Source organism: Manis pentadactyla, chromosome 11 (assembly GCF_030020395.1).
Source record: "Manis pentadactyla isolate mManPen7 chromosome 11, mManPen7.hap1, whole genome shotgun sequence".
Taxonomy (NCBI): Eukaryota; Metazoa; Chordata; class Mammalia; order Pholidota; family Manidae; genus Manis; species Manis pentadactyla.
In genome coordinates, this window is record NC_080029.1 from 47,294,740 (window position 1) to 47,321,174 (window position 26,435).

At 39.5% G+C, this 26,435-nt stretch overlaps 1 long non-coding RNA gene across 1 annotated transcript in view; it reads right to left on the minus strand.

Moving 5' to 3' along the window:
• Nucleotides 1–1,521: 1,521 nt before the first annotated feature.
• The window catches only part of LOC118927969 (uncharacterized), a 64,067-nt gene continuing 39,153 nt past the window's right edge, over nucleotides 1,522–26,435 (minus strand). Inside the window, exon 3 of the long non-coding RNA XR_005031026.2 lies at nucleotides 1,522–1,805. This is a non-coding gene — a long non-coding RNA (uncharacterized LOC118927969). The remainder of the gene's footprint in view (nucleotides 1,806–26,435) is intronic.

A 26,435-nucleotide genomic window follows, 5' to 3' on the forward strand; every position in this document is an offset into this window, starting at 1 on the left:
AAACTGAAGGAACAAAACAGCAGCAGAATCACAGAACTCAAGAATGGACTAACAGTTACCAAAGAGAAAGGGACTGGGGAGGATGGGTGGAAGGGAGGGATAAGGGGTGGGGGAAAGAAAGGGGGCCTTATGATTAGCATGTATAATGTGGGGGGGGGCATGGGGAGGGCTGTGCAGCACAGAGAAGACAAAGTAGTGACTCTATAGCATCTTACTACGCTGATGGACAGTGACTGTAATGGGGTATGTGGGGGAGACTTGGTGATGGGGGGAGTGTAGTAAACATAATGTTCCTCATGTAATTGTAGATTAATGATACCAAAATAAAAAAAAATATTCCCATCTCCACAGAAAATGCTTCCCTGCCCCTTACCAGCCAAACCTCCCCATCCCCAGTGGCGACCACTGCTACTTTTTTCAGGTTTTCCACCTCAGTTTTGTCTCTTCTAGACTTCATATAAATGGAGTCACTTAGTATGTCCTCTGGTATCTGGCTGCTTACGCTCAGCACGTTTTTGACATTTGTCCAATGTTGTTAAAGGTATTGGTAGTTCATTCCTTGTATGAATACACCACCACTGGTCTATCCATTGGGATATTTCTGTTCTGGAGCTATTATGGGTACAATTACTACAAACATTCTTGTACAAGCTTTTTTGTGAACACGGGGCTCATTTCTCTTAGGAGTGGAAGTTCTAAGTCAAAGGGTAGGTGTATGTTTGATTTTTATGTGAAGCCGCTAAACCTTTTTCCAAAGTGAATATGAACTATTTTATATTTCCACTAGCCCTGTGTAAGACTTGTTACATTCTCACCAACATTTGATGTCTGTCTTCTTAATTTTAGCCATTCTGATGGTGTTCAGTACTGGTTCATTATGGTGTTAATGTGCACGTCTCTGATGACGAATGATGTTGAGCATTCCTTTTATGTGCTTGCTGACCATTCAGATATCTTCCTTTGTTAAATGTTGGTTTAAGATTTTTGTCCATCTTTCAAAAAGTGGGCTGTCTTTACAGTTGAATTCTTCACATATTCTGGATACAAGTCCTTTACTAGATATACAATGTGCCACTGTCTCCTTTCAGGCTATGAATTGCTTAGTTATTTTCTGAATAGTGTTTCTGATACAGAAATATTTATTTTTGAAGAAACTAACTGATTATTTTTTTTACAGTTATTGCTTCCTGAATTCTATGTAAAAAATGGTTGCCCACTCCCAGTTCTTGAATGTATTCTCTTATGTTAACTTTTATGTTGAGATCTAGAACCCATCTTAAGTTCTGTATATATTTTTTATAAGGTATTGGTTGAGGTTCATTTTTTACATGTGGTCATCCAGTTATTCCTATACCATTTGTTGAAAATACCATTGTTCCCCCATTGAACTAACTGCCTTGCCTCTTTAACAAACATCAACTGACTATATAAGAAAGATCTGTTTCTAGACTCTGTTCTGCCTGTAAACCATCCATTTCTCTCCTTCTTCTCTCATACTGTTTTGATTATTGTAGTTTTATATTGTAAATCTTGAGTCAGATAACGTAAGTCCTCTAACTTTATTTTCTTCTTAAAGATTGTTTTGACAAGTCTAGGTCCTTTGGATTTCTGTATAGACTTTAGAATCATCTTGCCAATTTCTACATTAAAAAGCCCATGGGATCATGATTGAGGTTGTACTGAATCTTTACATTACTTTTGGGAGAACTGACATTTTAACAATATTGAGACTTCCAATCCATGAGTATGGTATCTCTTACCATTTGTTGGAATCTTCTTTTTGGCAAGATAGAGCCTCTATTTACCTGACAGAAACAAAGTTATACACTTTTTTAAAATCAGCTTAGTTGAGACATAACATACACAAAAAAAGTGTACTTATTTGATGTATGATAGTTGATGAGTCAGGTCATGTACCTTTAACTCATGACACCATATTGAAATCTTTAAGAGAAAAAATGTTCTCAGCAATATCTTATTCCAAGGCTAAAGATGCTTTCTATTCCATTCGACCCTACTCAAAAACTTAATAGCTATTGCACTATTTTAGTCAGAGATTACCTCAAATAATAGCAATAATTCCAAACAGGGAAAAGTGCATTCCCAAAAATGTAATTAAAGGAAATATGTATGAGCTAATCAAGCAAGACATCCACTGCTGTGTTAAAATATATTTTTGTTTATTTGCTTGGTGTATACATTTCTTTCTAGCAGTGTGTGAACGGGATGGTCACACAGTCTACCTGAGAGTAGGGGAGATTAGTCATAAGATTTGAGGCCCTAAAGTGTTAGACAACATAAATTAAAAAAAAAAAAAGTATGTAGATGTTGGCTGAAAGATAATGGAAAGTGGAAACTCCAGTTGCCTAATGACAGCACAAGACAGTCTCTCTCATTAACTTCTTAAAAACAGTTAAGTGTGATTTGTTAAAGTCAAATAACATCAGCTCAAGTGACAAAAGTCAAAGAACATTGGCTGGAGTGGCGTGTGATACCTCGCACTCTGGTGTCACACGTCAACTCTCTCAATAAGTGAGAGAGAAGTTGTTCTGTAATAGAAAAGGGAAAACTCTTATCAGGGAACTAAGGGAGTATGAGTTCAGCCTAACTCCCTCATGTTTTATGGGACTAACATCCATCATGGAATGGCCAAGTCCTGTGTGGTCAAATTAATGGCATTAATGAGGCATTACTGAGATACAAATTTTGTTTGTTGTCTAGGCACATCTTTTCCTTTGTGAATAAAATATTGCTTTAGAGATAATGGAACCAAATTTTAAAACTATTTTTCCCTACCACGTAGTAAAGATGATTTTGGCTAGAAACAGGAGTTTACAGGACAAATGTCAATCTTCAGTAATTTAAAATAATTCTTGAAATATATGAATGGAACTATTAAAATGTGCAGTACTTATCAGAGTTATCCAGCTTCAATGATAGAGCCCACATTTTAAATATATGTGCTAATATTTAAATGTGTACAATCAACTCAAATTAGAATCTTTACAAATCATAACAAATCCCAGAGGAAGTGTGTGTGTGTTGGAGATAGAGGTGAGGATCACAGAAAGAAAATCCTCTAGTTAGATGTTTTTCAGCACTGTAGTCTTTTCATTCTTCCCTTAAAAGAAAGATTGGGGATTAGACAGACAATACCTTTAAAAAAATGTTGCTAGGCCTGGGGAAATATGTGCTGCTGTTATTTTAAAATAACCACCAAAGGGCTGGGTCTTGGTCATGCACATCTACGGATTACTCATGCTTACTCCCAGGGCCACTCCCTGGCACAGCTGTGGAATAGACAAAAATTATCTTTAGATTCTCCAGCTTCCCCTTATGTGCCATGGTCCTTCTCTCTTCTGGTTCCATCCAAGGTGCTCAATGCCTCATGCTGTCCAGGGTAGCACCACACCCAAGCCTGCCCTTCTTGGATTGTGGCTTTGTCTTTAAAGTTGTGCTTCTCCCTCTCTCTCCCTCTACTTCTTCCCAAGCCTCCAATAAAGTTGGAGTTAACATTCCCTTCTTCTCAGCTAATCAACTGGGAGGGGAAAAAAATATTGTAAATGAATTCATACTTGGCATTTAAGTGATTAATATGTTTTTATTCCTCCCATGTGTACTGGCATTCTAAAAGCCCGTTAAGCTAAAGGAATATATTCCTTAGGAGGAAATCTCAATCAGTAGGATACACAACAAAGAAAATCTGGAGAGGTCTGGTTTCCTGCCAAACTATACAAGTACCATCACCCTGGCAGAGTTCTTCATAAGGCCAGGCCTCATTATCCCTAATAGATGTAAAGTCTCTACCCAGTGACTCTTGCACAAAGGGCTGGTGAAAAATTCTGCAGGTGCAAACCCATTGAAAGGTGAAATGTACTTCTAAAAGTGACACAGAACTAAGTTCCTTCTTCTCAATGTGAGATAAAACTGAATGATCAAGAAGGATGCTGAGACCATTCAATGGGGAAAGACAATCTTTTCAACAAGTGGTGTGGGGAAAATTGGAAGTCCACATGCAAAGAATGAAATTGGACCCATAACTTACACCATATACCAAAATTAATTCAAAGTGGATCAAAAACTTATATGTGAGACCTAAAACTATAAAACTCTTCAAAGAAAACAGGGGAAAAGCGTCATGACATTGGATTTGGCAATTAATTCTATGATATGATACCAAAATACAAACAACAAAAGAAAAATATAGATAAGTTGGATTTTATCAAAATTTAAAACTTTTGTGTATCAAAGGTTATTATTATCAGAATGAAAAGGCAACCTACTAAGAGAAAATATTTGCAAATCATTTATTTCATAAAGGACTAATATCCAGAATATATAAGGAACTCCTACAACTGAACAACAACAAAAAACCAAACAACCCAATCTAAAAACAGGCAAAGGATTTGAGCATTTCTCCAAAGACGAAACACAAATGGCAATAACAAGTGTTGGTGAGGATGTGGAGAAACTGGAACTCCTGTGCACTGTTGATGGGAATGTAGAATGGTGTAGCCACTGTGGAAAACGTATGATGGTTCCTCAAAAGTTTTTAAATATAATTACCAAATTATCCAGCAATGCCAATTCTAGTATATACCCAAAAGAATGGAAAGCAGGGACTCAAATATGTTTGTATATCCATGTTCACAGCAGCGCTATTCACGGTAGCCAAAAGATGGAAGCAACCCAAGTGCCCACTGACACATGAATGTGTAAACAAAATGTGGTCTATACATACAATGGAATGTTAGCCTTGAAATGCAAGGAAATTTTGACACATACTATAACATGAATGAACCTTGAAGACACCATCTAAGTGAAATAAGCCACTTGCAAAAAGACAAATATTATGTTATTCCATTTTTATGAGGTACCTAGAATACTTCACAGAGTACAGAAATTCACTGAGAAGGGAAGTAGAATGCTGGTTTCCAGGGACTAAGGAGAGGGGGAAATGGGGAGTTAGCATTAAATGGATATAGAGTTTCAGTGTAGGATAATGGAAAAGTTCTGGAAATGGATGGTGATGAACATGAATACACTTTAATGATACTGAATTGTATACTCAAGAAGGGTTAACATGGTTTATGCTATGTATATATATATATTTTTTTTATGATTACATTTAATATGGTGTATTTTAAACATATTTTTACAAAGGAATAAAATAAGTTAATTTGTCATGAAAATACTACACCCTGAAAATAGCACTTACATAGGAAATTTAAAAATATGGATTCCAGGGCCTGAATATGTACCTTATTACTATTTTTTTTTTTTAATAATTATTTTTTATTGAAGGGTAGTTGACACACAGTATTACATTACATGAGTTTCAAGTGTACAACACAGTGGTAGAACATTTATATACATAATTCTAGGTTCCAGCTATCACCCTACCAGGCTGTTACAATATCTTGACTATATTCCTTATGCTATACATTACATCCCGGTTACTAATTTATTTTACCATTGGAAGTCTGTACTTCTTTTTTTTTTTTTTTTTTTTTTGTGAGGGCATCTCTCATATTTATTGATCAAATGGTTGTTAACGACAATAAAATTCTGTATAGGGGAGTCAATGCTCAATGCACAATCATTATTCCACCCCAAGCCTAATTTTTGTCAGTCTCCAATCTTCTGAGGCATAACAAACAAGTTTTTACATGTAAAACAAATTCTTACATAATGAATAAGTTACATAGTGAACAGTACAAGGGCAGTCATCACAGAAACTTTCGGTTTTGCTCATGCATTATGAACTCTAAACAGTCAGTTCAAATATGAATACTCATTTGGTTTTTATACTTGATTTATATGTGGATACCACATTTCTCTCTTTATTATTATTATTTTTAATAAAATGCTGAAGTGGTAGGTAGATACAAGATAAAGGTAGAAAACATAGTTTAGTGTTGTAAGAGAGCACATGTAGATGATCAGGTGTGTGCCTGTAGACTATGTGTTAATCCAAGCTAGACCAGGGCAATAAAACATCCACGTATGCAGAAGATTTCTCTCAGAACGGGGGGGTGAGGTTCTAAGCCTCACCTCTGTTGATCCCCAATTTCTCACCTGATGGCCCCCCTGCGACTGTGCCTGTCTTAGGTTGTTCCTCCCTTGAGGAATCTTACCCGTCTCTGGCTAACCAGTCATCTTCTGGGGCCATACAGGGAAATGTGAAGTTGGTAAGTGAGAGACAAGCCTTATTGTTTGAAAAAGTTAGCTTTTTACTTCTTTGCATATTTATGCCCTGTGGCTTCTATGCCCAGCATTTGTCTTGAGGTATCTTTACCACTTGGAAGAATTATGATACTCGGTAAATTTGATATGAGGCACGAATTCTATTTAAGGGTTGTAATTAGGAAGGAAGAAGAAAAGCTATAGAAGTAGCAGGCGGAAGAAAACATGGGAAGATTGATTATTTCTTTGATATATCTTCTTGTAGAGTAACTTCAGCATGTATAGGTTTTAAGCTACTACTTAAATTGCGCACACACATTAACATAATAGGAGTATAGTTACATAACCAAAGCCTATCTGTAATTACCAGCCATCTGCAGTGAAACCAAGAAAACCAGTTAGGCACCTTAGGCATTTGTGAAAACTTATCTATGATATGGTGGATATTGTCCAACTGAACTTGAACAGTCTGAGAGAAATCAGACAAATTAAAACAACCCATTCCTGGGGACTGTTCACATGCCATATGTTCTTTTAACAGTAAATAGTCTGTAGTTGTAAGATTTTGGAGAGCTACAATTTGCAGTTCTCTTAATTCTTGGTTGAGTTCCAACAGTATAGATCCAGTCAAATTTGTTGTTTTACTATATGCACAGGCCAGCTTAAATATCTCCTTCTTCATTCCCATGGCAAGTCCAGGAACTGGTGGGATGAGTGCATCTACAGCTGTAGCAGTGCGTGGATCTTTGTTGGGGTTTTTTGATGATCATCTTCTGGCATGAGTCTTCCAGAGAGTGCAGATGTTGGAAGTTCTTTTTCATATCGTATCTTAGTTCATTGTTGGGGTAGCCCAATTAGGCTTTGATCCTCTGTATAAACACAAACAGACCCTTTGCCTACACTTTTATATGCCCTTTATACCCTTGTGTAGAACTCGTTGGAGGTTACCACACAGGAACTGCCCTTTTTTTTTTTTTTTTTTTGTTTTGTTTTGTTTTTGGTATCACTAATCTACACTTACATGACGAATATTATGTTTACTAGGCTCTCCCCTATACCAGGTCTCCCCTATAAACCCCTTTACAGTCACTGTCCATCAGCATAGCAAAATGTTGTAGAATCACTACTTGCCTTCTCTGTGTTGTACAGCCCTCCCTTTTCTCCTACCCCCCCATGCATGTTAATCTTAATACCCCCCTACTTCTCCCCCCCTTATCCCTCCCTACCCACCCATCCTCCCCAGTCCCTTTCCCTTTGGTACCTGTTAGTCCATTCTTGAGTTCTGTGATTCTGCTGCTGTTTTGTTCCTTCAGTTTTTCCTTTGTTCTTATATTCCACAGATAAGTGAAATCATTTGGTATTTCTCTTTCTCCGCTTGGCTTGTTTCACTGAGCATAATACCCTCCAGCTCCATCCATGTTGCTGCAAATGATTGGATTTGCCCTTTTCTTATGGCTGAGTAGTATTCCATTGTGTATATGTACCACTTCTTCTTTATCCATTCATCTATTGATGGACATTTAGGTTGCTTCCAATTCTTGGCTATTGTAAATAGTGCTGCAATAAACATAGGGGTTCATCTGTCTTTCTCAAACTTGATTGCTGCGTTCTTAGGGTAAATTCCTAGGAGTGCAATTCCTGGGTCAAATGGTAAGTCTGTTTTGAGCATTTTGATGTACCTCCATACTGCTTTCCACAATGGTTGAACTAACTTACATTCCCACCAGCAGTGTAGGAGGGTTCCCCTTTCTCCACAGCCTCACCAACATTTGTTGTTGTTTGTCTTTTGGATGGCAGCCATCCTTACTGGTGTGAGGTGATACCTCATTGTAGTTTTAATTTGCATTTCTCTGATAATTAGCGATGTGGAGCATCTTCTCATGTGTCTGTTGGCCATCTGTATTTCTTTTTTGGAGAACTGTCTGTTCAGTTCCTCTGCCCATTTTTTAATTGGGTTATTTGTTTTTTGTTTGTTGAGGCGTGAGAGCTCCTTATATATTCTGGACGTCAAGCCTTTATCGGATGTGTCATTTTCAAATATATTCTCCCATACTGTAGGGATCCTTCTTGTTCTATTGATGGTGTCTTTTGCTGTACAGAAGCTTTTCAGCTTAATATAGTCCCACTTACTCATTTTTGCTGTTGTTTTCCTTGCCCGGGGAGATATGTTCAAGAAGAGGTCACTCATGTTTATGTCTAAGAGGTTTGTGCCTATGTTTTCTTCCAAGAGTTTAATGGTTTCATGGCTTACATTCAGGTCTTTGATCCATTTTGAGTTTACTTTTGTATATGGGGTTAGACAATGGTCCAGTTTCATTCTCCTACATGTAGCTGTCCAGTTTTGCCAGCACCACCTGTTGAAGAGACTGTCATTTCGCCATTGTATGTCCATGGCTCCTTTATCAAATATTAATTGACCATATATGTCTGGGTTAATGTCTGGATTCTCTAGTCTGTTCCATTGGTCTGTGGCTCTGCTCTTGTGCCAGTACCAAATTGTCTTGATTACTATGGCTTTATAGTAGAGCTTGAAGTTGGGGAGTGAGATCCCCCCTACTTTATTCTTCTTTCTCAGGATTGCTTTGGCTATTCTGGGTCTTTTGTGTTTCCATATGAATTTTTGAATTATTTGTTCCAGTTCATTGAAGAATGTTGCTGGTAGTTTCATAGGGATTGCATCAAATCTGTATATTGCTTTGGGCAGGATGGCCATTTTGACGATATTAATTCTTCCTAGCCACGAGCATGGGATGAGTTTCCATCTGTTAGTGTCCCCTTTAATTTCTCTTAAGAGTGACTTGTAGTTTTCAGAGTATAAGTCTTTCACTTCTTTGGTTAGGTTTATTCCTAGGTATTTTATTTTTTTTGATGCAATTGTGAATGGAGTTGTTTTCCTGATTTCTCTTTCTGTTGGTTCATTGTTAGTATATAGGAAAGCCACAGATTTCTGTGTGTTGATTTTGTATCCTGCAACTTTGCTGTATTCCGATATCAGTTCTAGTAGTTTTGGGGTGGAGTCTTTAGGGTTTTTTATGTACAGTATCATGTCATCTGCAAATAGTGACAGTTTAACTTCTTCTTTACCAATCTGGATTCCTTGTATTTCTTTATTTTGTCTGATTGCCGTGGCTAGGACCTCCAGTACTATGTTAAATAACAGTGGAGAGAGTGGGCATCCCTGTCTAGTTCCCAATCTCAGAGGAAATGCTTTCAGCTTCTCGCTGTTCAATATAATGTTGGCTGTGGGTTTATCATAGATGGCCTTTATTATGTTGAGGTACTTGCCCTCTATTCCCATTTTGCTGAGAGTTTTTAACATGAATGGATGTTGAACTTTGTCAAATGCTTTTTCAGCATCTATGGAGATGATCATGTGGTTTTTGTCTTTCTTTTTGTTGATGTGGTGGATGATGTTGATGGACTTTCGAATGTTGTACCATCCTTGCATCCCTGGGATGAATCCCACTTGGTCATGGTGTATGATCCTTTTGATGTATTTTTGAATTCGGTTTGCTAATATTTTGTTGAGTATTTTTGCATCTACGTTCATCAGGGATATTGGTCTGTAGTTTTCTTTTTTGGTGGGGTCTTTGCCTGGTTTTGGTATTAGGGTGATGTTAGCTTCATAGAATGAGTTTGGGAGTATCCCCTCCTCCTCTATTTTTTTGGAAAACTTTAAAGAGAATGGGTATTATGTCTTCCCTGTATGTCTGATAAAATTCCGAGGTAAATCCATCTGGCCCGGGGGTTTTGTTCTTTGGTAGTTTTTTGATTACCTCTTCAATTTCGTTGCTGGTAATTGATCTGTTTAGATTTTCTGTTTCTTCCTGGGTCAATCTTGGAAGGTTATATTTTTCTAGGAAGTTGTCCATTTCTCCTAGGTTTCCCAGCTTGTTAGCATATAGGTTTTCATAGTATTCTCCAATAATTCTTTGCATTTCCGTGGGGTCCGTCGTGATTTTTCCTTTCTCGTTTCTGATACTGTTGATTTGTGTTGACTCTCTTTTCTTCTTAATAAGTCTGGCTAGAGGCTTATCTATTTTGTTTATTTTCTCGAAGAACCAGCTCTTGGTTTCATTGATTTTTGCTATTGTGTTATTCTTCTCAATTTTATTTATTTCTTCTCTGATCTTTATTATGTCCCTCCTTCTGCTGACCTTAGGCCTCATCTGTTCTTCTTTTTCCAATTTCGATAATTGTGACATTAGACCATTCATTTGGGATTGCTCTTCCTTTTTTAAATATGCTTGGATTGGTATATACTTTCCTCTTAAGACTGCTTTTGCTGCGTCCCACAGAAGTTGGGGCTTAGTGTTGTTGTTGTCATTTGTTTCCATATATTGCTGGATCTCCATTTTGATTTGGTCATTGATCCATTGATTATTTAGGAGCGTGTTGTTAAGCCTCCATGTGTTTGTGAGCCTCTTTGCTTTCTTTGTATAGTTTATTTCTAGTTTTATGCCTTTGTGGTCTGAAAAGTTGGTTGGTAGGATTTCAATCTTTTGGAATTTTCTGAGGCTCTTTTTGTGGCCTAGTATGTGGTCTATTCTGGAGAATGTTCCATGTGCACTTGAGAAGAATGTATATCCCGCTGCTTTTGGATGTAGAGTTCTATAGATGTCTATTAGGTCCATCTGCTCTACTGTGTTGTTCAGTGCTTCCGTGTCCTTACTTATTTTCTGCCCGGTGGATCTATCCTTTGGGGTGAGTGGTGTGTTGAAGTCTCCTAGAATGAATGCATTGCAGTCTATATCCCCCTTTAGTTCTGTTAGTATTTGTTTCACATATGCTGGTGCTCCTGTGTTGGGTGCATATATATTTAGAATGGTTATATCCTCTTGTTTGACTGAGCCCTTTATCATTATGTAGTGTCCTTCTTTATCTCTTGTTACTTTCTTTGTTTTGAAGTCTATTTTGTCTGATATTAGTACTGCAACCCCTGCTTTCTTCTCCCTGTTGTTTGCATGGAATGTGTTTTTCCATCCCTTGACTTTTAGTCTGTACATGTCTTTGGGTTTGAGGTGAGTTTCTTGTAAGCAGCATATAGATGGGTCTTGCTTTTTTATCCATTCTGTTACTCTGTGTCTTTTGATTGGTGCATTCAACCCATTAACATTTAGGGTGACTATTGAAAGATATGTACTTATTGCCATTGCAGGCTTTAAATTCGTGGTTACCAAAGGTTCAAGGTAAGCCTCTTTAGTATCTTACTGCCTAACTTAGCTCGCTTATTGAGCTGTTATATACACTATCTGGAGATTCTTTTCTTCTCTCCCTTCTTGTTCCTCCTCCTCGATTCTTCATATGTTGGGTGTTTTGTGCTGTGCTCCTTCTAGGAGTGCTCCCATCTAGAGCAGTCCCTGTAAGATGTTCTGTAGAGGTGGTTTGTGGAAAGCAAATTCCCTCAGCTTTTGTTTGTCTGGGAATTGTTTAATCCCACCGTCATATTTGAATGATAGTCGTGCTGGATACAGTATCCTTGGTTCAAGGCCCTTCTGTTTCATTGTATTAAATATATCATGCCATTCTCTTCTGGCCTGTAGGGTTTCTGTTGAGAAATCTGACGTTAGCCTGATGGGTTTCCCTTTATAGGTGACCTTTTTCTCTCTAGCTGCCTTTAACACTCTTTCCTTGTCCTTGATCTTTGCCATTTTAATTATTATGTGTCTTGGTGTTGCCCTTCTTGGATCCTTTCTGTTGGGGGTTCTGTGTATTTCCGTGGTCTGTTTGATTACTTCCTCCCCCAGTGTGGGGAAGTTTTCAGCAATTATTTCTTCTAAGATACTTTCCATCTCTTTGCCTCTCTCTTCTTCTTCTGGGACCCCTATAATACGGATATTGTTCCTTTTAGATTGGTCACACAGTTCTCTTAATATTGTTTCATTCCTGGAGATCCTTTTGTCTCTCTCTATGTCAGCTTCTTTGCGTTCCTGTTCTCTGATTTCAATTCCATCAATGGCCTCTTGCATTCTATCCATTCTGCTTATAAACCCTTCCAGAGTTTGTTTCATTTCTGCAATCTCCTTTCTGGCATCTGTGATCTCTTTCCGGACTTCATCCCATTTTTCTTGCGTATTTCTCTGCATCTCTGTCAGCATGTTTATGATTCTTATTTTGAATTCTTTGTCAGGAAGACTGGTTAGGTCTGTCTCCTTCTCTGGTGTTGTCTCTGTGATCTTTGTCTGCCTGTAGCTTTGCCTTTTCATGGTGATAGGAATAGTCTGCAGAACTGGGACGAGTGACGGCTGGAAGGACTTCCTTTCTTGTTGGTTTGTGGCCCTCCTCTCCTGGGAGAACAGCGACCTCTAGTGGCTTGTGCTGCGCAGCTGCGTGCAGACAGGGTTTCTGGTTCCTGCCCGGCTGCTGTGGAGTTAATCTCCGCTGTTGCTGTGGGCGTGGCCTGGCTCGGGCAGCTACTCCAAAATGGTGGAGTCACGTTGGAGCAGGAGCTGCTGGGAGGCTATTTATCTCCGTAAGGGGCCTGCCTGCTCCCTGCAGCCCAGGGGTTAGGGTGCCCAGAGATCCCGGATTCCCTACCTCTGGATTAAGTGACCCGCCCTGCCCCTTTAAGACTTCCAAAAAGCACCTGCCAAAACAAAACAACGACCACAAAAAAAAACAAGAAAAAAAATTTTTTTAATTAAAAAAAAAGGTGGTCGTTCGTTTTTCTTTATTCTCCGGTGCCAGCCTCAGGCCTCTGCTCATCGGTCTTGCTGCCCTGTTTCCCTAGTATTGGGGTCCCTGTCCCTTTAAGACTTCCAAAAAGCGCTCGCCAAAACAAAGCAGCAAAAAAGCAAAAAAAAAAAAAAAAAAAAATGGTCGCGCGCTTTTCTTATGTCCTCTGTCGCCCAGCCTCCAGTGCCTGCTCACTGTTCTTGCTGCCCTGTTTTCCCAGTATCGAGGGCCCTGCACTCTAGCCCGGATGGCTGGGGCTGTGTGTTCGGCAGTCCTGTGCTCCGTCTCCCTCCCGCTCTGCCTGCTCTTCTCCCGCCGGGAGCTGGGGGGAGGGGCGCTCGGGTCCCGCGGGGCCGGGGCTTGTATCTTACCCCCTTCACGAGGCGCTGGGTTCTCTCAGGTGTGGATGTGGTCTGGATATTGTCCTGTGTCCTCTGGTCTTTATTCTAGGAAGGGTTGTCTTTGTTATATTTTCATAGATATGTGTTGTTTTGGGAGGAGATTTCCGCTGCTCTACTCACGCCGCCATCTTCCGCCCCTCTGCTATGTATATTTTATCACAATTTTCAAAAACCTGAATAAGCTTTTGAGGTGATTATCACGCAAGGACAAGTTCCTAATTTCAAAATGTACTTCCAATTTTTTTAAATACATACAATTAATAAAAGGTGATCTGATTCTTCCATTTTGATGCTGGGACATGCAACAATAAAGATTTTCAAGTCTTCCTGGATCCAGTTTAACAGGAAATTACTCTGCTGGACTGGGTGGGGAAGAACATAGTGGGCAGAAGGCCTAGAAGCTCTGGCTGCCACTGCTGGCCTCCCACGGCATTCACGGCCACCCTCAGTGCTGAAGTCATGGGCCCTTGCATAGCACCCTAAATGTTGTATTATCTCCCAAGCACAAAAGTCTGAGAGGGCTTTTCCCCTCTCAGATAGCTGTACCGGAGCCCCTATTCCCCTCTCTGCAGTGGACAACCAGATTCAGTACATATAACAAAGGTCCTCTGCTTGACCAAACTTGAGTCAGGCTCCTCTGAGCCCTCTTCTCAGCCAGACCTTGACCTCGGTTCTCGTCTTTCCTGGGATTAAGTTCCTCATCCCTCACCGCTGATGTATATGTTCTTGACCCTCCTTTGGCAAGAATCCTTTGAAATTTGTTTAGCAAGTCCCCCTACCTCTCCTATCTCCTCCTAATAATTTCCCATTCACTGAGTCCCTCTGTTGGCTATTAATCCTCAGCTGTCTTTCTTGAATTTAGAGTTGAGTCACGTCTCTCCCCCAGTGCAATGCTTTTACTAGAATAGTCCTGAATAAAGTCTTGCTTCCAGTTTAACAAGTGTCAGAATAATTTTTTTCTTTAACAGGTATCATCAGGAACATTGTAAGTTTAAAAAATTGTAGCATTTCAAAAGCAATAATCCCGTGGGAGTCATAGTTACTGGCAAAGCAATCAATAATTTATCCAATCACCTAATTGTATTTTGGTAGGTACAATCCAACGGTGGTGAAGCCCATAGGACCATAACCTTCTAAAAGGTGCAAAATGTAGTGACCACATCTAAGCTGCCTTGGAAGAATGGAAAAGAAACTATTTATGATGATTTAAAATGCAAAGCCTAAAGCCATGAAATACTGTTTAGGCTAACCAAACCCTAGAGCCATTTACCATCTCTACCAATGTACCCCAACCCAGGCCCTACACACTTCTATCCACCCCTCCACCAACACAAACACCTGCTGCTCTTGTTGTGAAACAGGCATCAGTTATCCACTTTTCCCTCTTACCCTGTAGGATCCTCAGACATCTGCCTTGGTCCTCAGGGCTGTTCACTGGGCAGAGCGGGCAGCCTTCTCTGAGAAACTGGATCAAACTGCTGATGCTGCAGGTAACATGGCATTTGTAGCAATGCAACCCTGTCCGAGCTTAGAGGAGAAAACGCCCAGGATGTTGGAGTGTGTCTGTGTGCATGACTCATTGGAGGAGATGTGTTTCTGGGAGGAAGTGGGGAGTAGCATCTCTGAATTCCGTTTAGGTACATTAAGGAGTGGAAAACCACTTGAAGCAGCAGGAAAACAAAGGCCAGAACTTATCCATGGGCACAGGAGTGCTTTCTGAATTCAGCTGGTACAGATCCATTCAGAAGGAAACAATTTATTTCCTTTATGCAAGAGAAAGAAGTGTGTGCTTGTCCTTTGTCGAGGTGTCCCAGGGAAGCCCTGGTTGGTTCTGACTAACAGAAAACAAGTGCCTTTCATTTGCATCACACCTAATCTCCTATATGCTAAATAATGGGAATGTTTTAGAAATTTCTGGAAACCTTTGTTTCATCAGAGATGCTTTACACTCAGTACTACCAGATCTTCTTTTGGCCTGATGCCATTCAGGTTTCCACAACAAGGGGTGTTGACTGAGCCATTTGTCTTAATAAACTTTATTACTAACTTCCTGACATTAGTTATAGGCCCCACAATTAGTTGGTTTTTAAATGAGAATGAAATTCAATTTTTTAAATTGGCAATTATTTTATTCATCAAATTTTGTAAGTAAAATAAAATTTTTCTGTTGCCCAAGAGTAATATTTATTTCTTCAGGATTTCTGACTGGGAAGCAGCTAATTGTTAACCACCTAAACATACACAACCCTGTGTACACCACGTCAAGTTCTCATTTAATATTTTTCCTATTAAAAAAACTAAATTACTTTCATTGGTCACAAGAATGTCTTTAAACATATTCTCTATTTTAAAAAATCTAATAATTCAGAAGTCTCCTTAATTGTGTTCTCCCTCCTGCTGTCCAAAGACATTTTTCTAAAATATGACATGAACCATCTCTATAGTTATCTGCAGAAAAAAAAACATGCCAAGACAGTGAGTCAGCCAAAGAGAAGATACCACATGATACAGTATATGAATTCCATTTTTGGACTAAAACAGGACCATGACAGTGATTTTAACTAGACTATAATGACATTGCATAAAGTGTATTTTTAAAAATGAAGAACTCTTTTTCTTAGTTAGCTATATTACATCATATGATTCTTTGTTCCCAATTAACTATTTAATACTATTGGTCCTTATGTATCTAATGGGTTTTTCCCCATTGAATAATACTTTCAGATGGCTAGTAATTTAATCAAATGTTCCCCTCTGTTAAAAAAAAAAGAAAGAAAGAAAAAGCCAGAGCTTGTTATGGGCTAAATCCAGCTTGATTATATTAGTTTTTATAAAACATATTAAATAAAGCTGAAGGGAACTTATTTTGGAAAAGTCTGTTCCAAGTGACTTCAATGTTTTCTCATTAACTTTTTAAAAAACTCAAACTCTTAGTTTTCTCTTATGTCATAAATTACTGAAGTGAAAAACAGATCTGGTTCTAAGAATTCCCAAGCTCAGATCTAAGTCAGAATAAGCTCAGTCACACAACCTCAGTGCACAGGCTGTCCTACCCACCCACTGCGCCCAGGGCAGAGAGGAAAACCTAGGTGAGAAGAGCAACCTAGAGAATGATGGTCTGCTGGGCTGATTCAGTCGGGTGTTATTACGATATGTGTTTCACTTCCAGAATTCTGGGTGATCCTAATTAAATCATAGGAAAAAAATTACATCTTACATTGATTTATCTCCAACTCTGAGTTCTCTTAAAGCTAGCATTAGCTGAACAATCAGTTTCTCTGGAAATTTTGCATCAAAACTGAGGGCACTGAGGTCATACGAGACAAAGAAAAGCTGTGGAAATGTTCCAGATTAGAGAGACATGATTACTTGACCCTATTCTAAAGAAAAGAAATGCTTTAAAGGACAATATTAGACCCTTGAATACAACTGGAATACAGATTATGGAATAGAGATAGTATATCAGTATTAAATTTACTTTAGTTGAGAACTATACTGGGTTAGTAAAAGAATGCCCCTATTCCATTTTTTGGGAAGATGGCAATGTGAGTAGGGTAGTGGAAATCTCCTCCCAAAACCAAATGTATTTTTGAAAATACAACAAATAAAACTATGCCTAACAGAGAGACCAGAGGATACAGGACAACAGCCAGGCTACATCTATATCTGCAAGAACACAGCTTCTCATGAAGGGGGTAAGATACAAGCCATGACCTGGCGGGATGTGATCGCTCCCCCAACCCCAGCTCACTGGCAGGAGAAAAGGAGTTGGGGTGGGGAGGGAGTGGAAGCCCAGGACTGCTAAATAACCTGTATGAGTAATCTGCTCTGGGAGTGCAGTCACCTGCTGCATGGTGTGCTGGATACTAGGGAAATGGAAAAAACCTGTGAGCAGGTCCCTGCAGCCGGCTCCCCTGGGACAAAAGAAAAGTGAGTGCTTTTTGAAAGTCTTAAAGGGACAGGGGCTTCATAGCTGGATGGAATAATCCCAGAACACTCAGCCCAGCAGCTGGGAATCCCAGGGAACTTCAGGTGTCCTAAACCCTTGGGTAGCAGCACAGCTCGGAAGCCCCTAATGGTGATAAGCACCCTGCGTTTCATTCCCCCACCCGCGTGGCCCTGGCAGAGCAGCCAGGGAGCAGCCACACCCACAGCAGCTGCTGAAAGCCTCCTCCAGGCATGCAGCTGCCCAGGCCAGATCTAAATGCAGCCGCTAGCACGCAGCTGCCCAGCAGGCAGAGGAAGCTGGAGCAAGGCACAAAGGGGTGCTGTTCTCGCAAGAGAGCACACCCAGTGTGCCTGCCTCTCCCCGCATGGCTCTGGGCTTCCCAGCCCACCGCAGCTCAGGAAATTAACCTGGAGACTACTCACAGTGTGCGGGTAACTGGCACAGGCAGTGGAGAAGGGCAAGGTGACCAGCAAGCAGGAAGGGACTTTGCTCTCTCAGCTAATACACATGCTACCTGCCTATGACAACCTCTATCGCCATGAAAAGGCAGAAGAATTTGGTCCAGTCCAGAATCACGCAGACAAACCCTGAGAGAGGGCCTGGGGACATAGATTTAACCAATCTTCTTGAAAAAGAATTCAAAATAAAGGTCATAACTATGCTGATGGACCTGCAGAGAAATATGCAAGAGCTAAAGGATCAAGTTGGGAGGGAGAATACAGAAATAAAACAATCTCTGAAAGGACATAAGAGCAGACTGGATGAGGTACAAGAGGTCATTAATGGAATAGAAATCAGAGAACAGGAATACAGAGAAGCTGAGGCAGAGAGAGATAAAAGAATCTCCAGGAATGAAAGAATATTAGGAGAACTGTGTTACCAATCCAAACAGAACAATATTTGCATTACAGGCATACCAGAAGAAGAAGAGAGAGAGAAAGGAATAGAAAGTGTCTTTGAAGAAATAATGGCTGAAAACTTCCCCAAAATGGGGAAGGAAATAGTCTCTCAGACCATGGAAGCCAACAGATCTCCTAACAAAAGGGACCCAAGGAGGACAACACCAAGATATATAATAATTAAAGTGGCAAAGATCAAAAACAAAGACAGAGTATTTAAGGCAGCCAGAGAGAGAAAAAAGGTCACCTACAAAGGAAAACCCATTAGGCTATCATCAGACTTCTCAACAGAAACCTTACAGGCCAGAAGAGAATGGTATAATATATTTAATGTACTGAAACAGAAGGGCCTTGAACCAAGAACACTGTATCCAGCACGATTTTCATTTAAATATGAAGAAGGGATTAAACAATTCCCAGACAGGCAAAAGTTGATGGAATTTGCCTCCCACAAACCACCTCTACAGGATATTTTAAAGGGACTGCTCTAGATGGGAGCACTCCTAAGGCTAAATAGATGTCACCAGAGAAAATAAAATCACACCAAAGAAAGCAGACCAACCAAATACTAACTAAAGGCAAAAAATAAAATCAACTACTCACAAAAGCAATCAAAGGAAACACAAAAGAGTACAGATTAAAACACCTAACATGAAGAATGGAGGAGGAAGAATAAGAAGGGAGAGAAACAAAAAATCATCAGACTGTGTTTATAAAAGCTTAATAAGCGAGTTAAGTTAGATGACTAGATAGTAAAGAAGCTACACTTGAGCCTTTGTTAACCACGAATCTAAAGCCTGCAATGGCAATAAGTACATATCTTTCAATAATCACCTTAAATGTAAATGGACTGAATGCACCAATCAAAAGACACAGAATAATAGAATGGATAAAAAAGTAAGACCCATCTATATGCTGCTTACAAAAGACTCACCTCAAACCCAAAGATATACACAGACTAAAAGTCAAGGGATGGAAAAAGATATTTCATGCAAACAATAGGGAGAAAAAAGCAGGTATTGTAGTACTTGTATTAGATAAACTAGACTTCAAAACAAAGAAAGTAAGAAGAGATAAAGAAGGACATTACATAATGATAAAGGGGTCAGTCCAACAAGAGTATATAACCATTATAAACATATTTGCACCCAATACAGGATCACTTATATGTGAAACAAATACTAACAGAATAAAAGGAGGAAATAGAATGCAATGCATTCGCTTTAGGACACTTCAACACACCACTCACTTCAAAGGACAGATCCACCAGACAGAAAATAAGTAAGGACACAGGGGTATGAACAACACATTACAACAGATGGACCTAACAGACATCTACAGAACTCTACACCTGAAAGCAGCAGGATACACATTCTTCTCAAGTGCACATGGAACATTTTCCAGAATAGATCACATACTAGGCAAAAAATAAAATGAACTATGCACAAAAGCAGTCAAAGGAAACACATACTAGGCCACAAAAAAGAGCCTCAGTGCATTCAAAAAGACTGAACTTCTACCAACCAACTTCTGAGACCACAAAGGCATAAAACTAGAAATAAATTGTACAAAGAAAACAAAAAGGCTCACAAACACATGGAGGCTTAACAACATGCTCCTAAATAATCAATGGATCAATGACCAAATTAAAATAGAGATCAAGCAATATATGGAGACAAATGAAAACAACAGCACAATGCCCCAACTTCTGTGGGATGCAGTGAAGTCAGTTCTAAGAGGAAAGTATATAGCAATCCAGGCCTATTTAAAGAAGGAAGAACAGTCCCAAATGAATAGTCTAAAGTCACAATTATTGAGATTGGAAAAGAAGAATAAATGAGGCCCAAAGTCAGCAGAAGGAGGGACATAATAAAAATCAGAGAAGAAATAAATAAAATTCAGAAGAATAAAGCAATAGATAAAATCAATGCACCAAGACCTGGCTCTTTGAGAAAATAAACAAAATAGATAAGCCCCTAGACAGATTTATTAAGAGAAAAAGAGAATCAACACACATAAAAAGAATCAGAAATGAGAAAGAAAAAATCACTACAGACCCCACTAAATACAAAGAATTTATTAGAGAATACTATGAAAACCTATAGGCTAACAAACTGGAAAACCTAGAAGAAATGGACAACTTCCTAGAAAAATACAACCTTCCAAGACTGACCAAGGTAGAAACAGAAAATCTAAACAGATCAATTACCAGCAAAGAAATTGAAGCAGCAATCAAAAAACTACCCAAGAACAAAACTTCCCAGCCAGACAGATTCACCGCAAATTTTTATCAGACATATAGAGAAGACATAATACCCATTCTCCTTAAAGTTTTCCAAAAAATAGAAGAGGAAGGAATACTTCCAAACTCATTCTATGAAGCCAGCATCACTCTAATATCAAAACCAGGAGAAGACCCCACCAAAAAAGAAAATTACAGACCAATATCCCATGTGAACATAGATGCAAAAATACTCAACAAAATATTAGCAAACTGAATTCAAAAATACATCAAAAGGATCATACACCATGATCAAGTGGGAATCATATCAGGGATGCAAGGATGGTACAACATTCAAAAATCCATCAACATCATCCACCACATAAACAAAAAGGACAAAAATCACATGATCATCTCCATAGATGCTGAAAAGGCATTCGACAAAATTCAACATCCATTCATGATAAAAACTCAACAAAATGGGTATAAATGGCAAGTATCTCAGCATAATAAAGGCCATATATGACAAACCCACAGCCAACATCATATTTAACAGCGAGAAGCTGAAAGCCTTTCCTCTAAGATCAGGAACAAGACAGGGATGCCCACTCTCCCCACTGTTATTCAACATAGTACTGGAGGTCCTGGCCACGGCAATGAGACAAAACAAAGAAATACGAGGCATCCAGATTGGTAAAGAAGAAGTCAAACTGTCACTATTTGCAGATGACATGATATTGTACATAAAAACCCTAAAGACTCCATTCCAAAATGACTACAACTAATATCTGAATTCAGCAAAGTTGCAGGATACAAAATTAATACACAGAAATCTGTTGCTTTCCTACACAACAACGATGAACTAGCAGGAAGAGAAATCAGGAAAAATACTCCATTCACAATTGCATCAAAAAGAATAAAATACCTAGGAATAACCTAACCAAGGAAGTGAAAGACCTATACCCTGAAAACTATAAGACACTCTTAAGAGAAATTAAAGAAGACACTAACAAATGGAAACTCATTCCATGCTCTTGGCTAGGAAGAATTAATATTGTCAAAATGGCCATCCTGCCTAAAGCAATCTACAGATTCAATGCAATCCCTATCAAAATACCAATAACATTCTTCAATGAACTGGAACAAATAGTTTTAAAATTCATATGGAAACACCAAAGACCCAGAATAGCCAAAGCAATCCTGAGAAGGAAGAATAAAGTGAGGGGGGGATCTCGCTCCCCAACTTCAAGCTCTACTACAAAGCCACAGTAATCAGGACAATTTGGTACTGGCACAAGAACAGAGCCACAGACCAGTGGAACAGAATAGAGACTCCAGACATTAACCCAAACATACATGGTCAATTAATATATGATAAAGGAGCCATGGACATACAATGGGGAAATGACAGCCTCTTCAACAGCTGGTGTCGGCAAAACTGGACAGCTCCATGTAAGAGAATGAAACTGGATCATTGTCTAACCCCATACACAAAAGTAAATTCAAAATGGATCAAAGACCTGAATGTAAGTCATGAAACCATAATACTCTTAGAAAAAAACATAGGCAAAAATCTCTTGGACATAAACATGAGCAACTTCTTCATCAACATATCTCCCCGGGCAAGGGAAACAAATGCAAAAATGAACAAGTGGGACTATATCAAGCTGAAAAGCTTCTGTACAGCAAAGGACACCACCAATAGAACAAAAAGGCATCCTACAGTATGGGAGAATATATTCATAAATGACAGATCCGATAAAGGGTTGACATCCAAAATATATAAAGAGCTCACACACCTCAACAAACAAAAAGCAAATAATCCAATAAAAAAATGGGCAGAGGAACTGAATGGACACTTCTCCAAAGAAGAAATTCAGATGGCCAACAGACACATGAAAACATGCTCCACATCACTAGACATCAGAGAAATGCAAATTAAAACCACAATGAGATATCACCTCACACCAGTAAGGACTGCCACCATCCAAAAGAGAAACAACAAAAAATGTTGACAAGGATGTGGAGAAAGGGGAACTCTCCTACGCTGCTAGTGGGAATGTAAATTACTTCAACCATTGTGGAAAGCAGTGTTGAGGTTCCTCAAAATGTTCAAAATAGACTTACCATTTGACCCAGGAATTCCACTTCTAGGAATTTACCCTAGGAATGCAGCACTCCAGTTTGAAAAAGACAGATGCACCCCTATGTTTATCGCAGCACTATTTACAATAGCCACGAAATGGAAGCAACCTAAGTGTCCATCAGTAGATGAATGGATAAAGAAGATGTGGCACATATACACAATGGAATATTATTCAGCCATAAGAAGAAAACAAATCCTACCATTTGCGACAACATGGATGGAGCTGGAGGGTATTATGCTCAGTGAAATAAGCCAGGCAGAGAAAGACAAGTACCAAATGATTTCACTCATCTGTGGAGTATAAGAACAAAGAAAAAACTGAAGGAACAAAACAGCAGCAGACTCACAGAACCCAAGAATGGACTAACAGTTACCAAAGAGAAAGGGACTGGGGAGGATGGGGGGGAAGGGAGGAGGAAGGGGGTGTGAAGAAAGAGGGCATTATGATTAGCATGTATAATGAAGTGGGCCACAGGGAGGGCTGTATAACACAGAGAAGACAAGTAGTGACTCTATAGCATCTTACTACGCTGATGGACAGAGACTGGAATGGGGTATGTGGGGGGACTTGGTGATGGGGGGAGTGTAGTAAACATAATGTTCGTTATGTAATTGTAGATTAATGATACCAAAATAAAATAAAAATAATAAAAAAGAATGCCCGTATTCTTAGGGATATATACCGAAGCATTTAGAAGTAAAGACTTACAGTGTATGCAACTTACTCTCAAAGCATTCAGAAAAAGAAACTGTGTGTACACAATGATAAAGTAAATGGGTAAACTAGATGAAGCCAAGTGGAGGGTATATGGGTTTTCTTTATGTTATCCTTATTCATGCATCATTTCTATAGTTTGAACTTATTTCCAAATAAAATGTCTTTTAAAAAAATCAGTGAGGCATGAGCTTACTATGGTTTGGACATAGGGACAGCAGTTGACTGGCTAAAATCTGTAAGGCTCTTTTAAGATGTATCACTTTTGCAAATCGATCACTAGATGATACTTTTTTCAGGGAATTACTAGAAAAATTGTACAGTCCACTGAAATCTCTTAGAGTCAGCTCTATCCTTTAACATAGATTTTTCATACTTAACAGTAGGGTTCTCCTGAGAAGCAGAACCAGTAGGAGAGAATGAGCCTTGAAGGAATTAGCCAGTGTGGTTGTGGGGACTGGGCAGCCTGAAATCTGAAGGGTACATTAGAAAAAGCATAAAACCTAAATGTGCTTTATTCCCACCAGGATGTTTAAACATTTTAACAGTAAGGTATTAACAAAGGGCCATGTGGAGGAAAAATATGCCAGGAAGCTGTTCAGGCTGAAAGTGGGGGATTGGTAAGGACCTGGCTATACCTGTAGGTATATTTTAAACCTACCAATGAAATTAAGGCAAATGTAAGAGAAGGCCCAATGTGGATATAATTGGCTTAGGCGACATCTGGGAAAGAATGTGAACCCAGTAGTACTCAGCCAATGAGGAACCAAGGGAGGGACTCATGTACTAAAGAATAAATTACTTGGTGCCAATGGCCCCAGGTGTGCCTGCTCACCAGACACACAATCTAGCAAAAGTGTCATTAAAGCCTCGCTCTGTTGTTCTCTCTGTTTCTGTGTCCACTTATTGAGTTTGAACCAGTGAGTGTGTTTCTCACAGGTGAGCAGGCTGGGGGGAAACTCAGAGAGCTGACTTTGCAGTCTGGAGTCTGATCTGAAGGCAGCAGGCTGGAAATTCAGGCAGGGTGTCTCTGTTGCAGTCTTTGAGAATAATGCCTTCTGTTTCAGGGAACTTCTATGTTTGCTCTTAAAGGCCTTCAACTAGAATGAGGCCCACTCACATGGAAGGTAATCTGCTTTCCTCAGTGTCTACTGATTTAAGTGTTAACTATCTTTGAAAAATAGCTTCACAGAAACATCTTGACTGGTGTTTGACCAAACAAGTGGGTGCCACAGCCTAGCCACGATGACACGTAAATTAACTATCACAGTACTGGCAACAGGATGTTTAGTGATCAGCATTATTTAAGCCAAGGTGGGGAAATGGAGATGAAGCCTAGAGTATTCCCTGTCTTCACAAAGAGTAAACTGTAAAGACAAACTTGTATTAAGTACCCATGAAATAACTACAGAATAAATTAAAATGACAATGAAAGCCTCAATACCAAAGTACGGAGCACAGGAGTTCAAAGCAGGTGATAAGGGTTTGGAAAAGCGTGGGGCTTCAGAGACAAAGAAAGAGGTGAAATTTCAGGATAAGAAGGTTTCCGTTGGAGGAATGGGACTTTCTTCCAGGTGGACTCAATTAACTGTTTTCTTCCCAGTCTTTTTACTTTTTGAGAGTTTTAAGAAAGAGAAACAAAACCAGCCCCCAGTAAGTAGCATTATGTTATAGGGTTTTAGCCCCACTAAATGAGCATCCTTGGTTAGTAAATCCAGCAGGTTTACAATTTAGCTTTCATACTATGAAGGGCTACAGAATTGAAAGCTTGGTTTACAATTTTCTAATTGTCTTAATTATTTAAATATGTGGGAAATTTGTTTGCCTTAAAAATGAAAGCCACAGAATTTAATTTTTTTAACTCAGTATTTTTTAGTTTATAAAATTTTCATACTCTTGAAACTTTATTATGGACCCATTACTTTATGACTGCATGGTTTTAATTGAAAATTCAAGCATAATTTAAAAAGAGAATCTAATCTGTATATCTAATTACTAAAAAAGTTTAAGTACTGAAATTATTTCATTTAATTTAAATACAACTTTTAAAAATAATGAGTCCCGGATGCCATGAAGTTACCATTAGAACACCTGGAATTGAAAGAAGCTTATGTCATTGAAGAAGACCTTTTAAAAATCTCAGCTTAATCCATGTTAACTTTTCAAATTGCATCTGTAAACTCAATCTTAAAAAAAATTAGGAAAAAATTTGGAGTCCCAGGCCTTTGCCTCCTTTTTGTTGTTGCTGTTAACACTAATAGCTCTTCCACAAGAGAAAGAAAATTTTGTCTCCACAGGAGCCATCAGACCCTCATTAAAACTTGCAGCTACTTTCTAGAGTTGTAGGGAGCCTTCCAGAACCCCAGAGGGCAGTGGGCAAGAATGTTCACAGGGCATTCTTTCAAGTGGCAGGCCCAGAAGTCACAGTGGCTGGATTTCATGCACCCAGAAAGTGGCATCTATCAGATATGGAGGCTGCCCTCAACACTTAAATACTCTTTCTTAAAAACCCTTTCCCCTCAGCTTTTCTGATGCTGTTTTCTCCTGGCTCTCCCTTCTCTGGCTTCTCTCGGCACCCCCTTCACCCTCCAGGTTAGGCCCCGCCTCTAGCTCCTATCGCACATGCCCTCCCATGGGCAGTCAGCCATGCCATCGCTCCAGCACCCTCCAAGGGTGGGCTGATGGCCCCCAGGTCCCCGCTCACAAGACCTTTCCCCTGCAGTGCCAGTCCCATGGAGCTGGGACCCCACCTTGCAGAGATCCCATGAGTGTCTTAAAAGCATCTCAAATGTACCATGCCCACGGTGCAACTTCTCATGACCCTACCTTGCTCTCCCACCAGCTGCCAACATCCTCCTCCCCACCCAGACGATGTGCCACCAGGATGGACTCAGTCCTGAAAGCCCCTCTACTGCCTCCTCCTGGCCTCTCACAGGCCAGCACCACAATATCCAGCCAGCGACCTAAGAGTCCTTCGAGTCCAACCCCTAAATATGTCTTGAACCTGGCTAGTCCTTTCTATCCCATGCTTTGGTTCAGGATCTCACTATTCTTTCCCTTGCTGGGTTACTGCCATTCCCTGACATTGTTCTAATTCCAGTCGTAGCCCCTTTTACAATCAGGCCTCTACACCAAAGGATCTTTCTAAAATGCAACTGCTTTCGGTGGTTCCCTATCACTGCCAGGATTAAGTCCTAAAAAAAGAAAAAGAAGGAGGGAGAGAGGGAGAGAGAGGGAGACAGA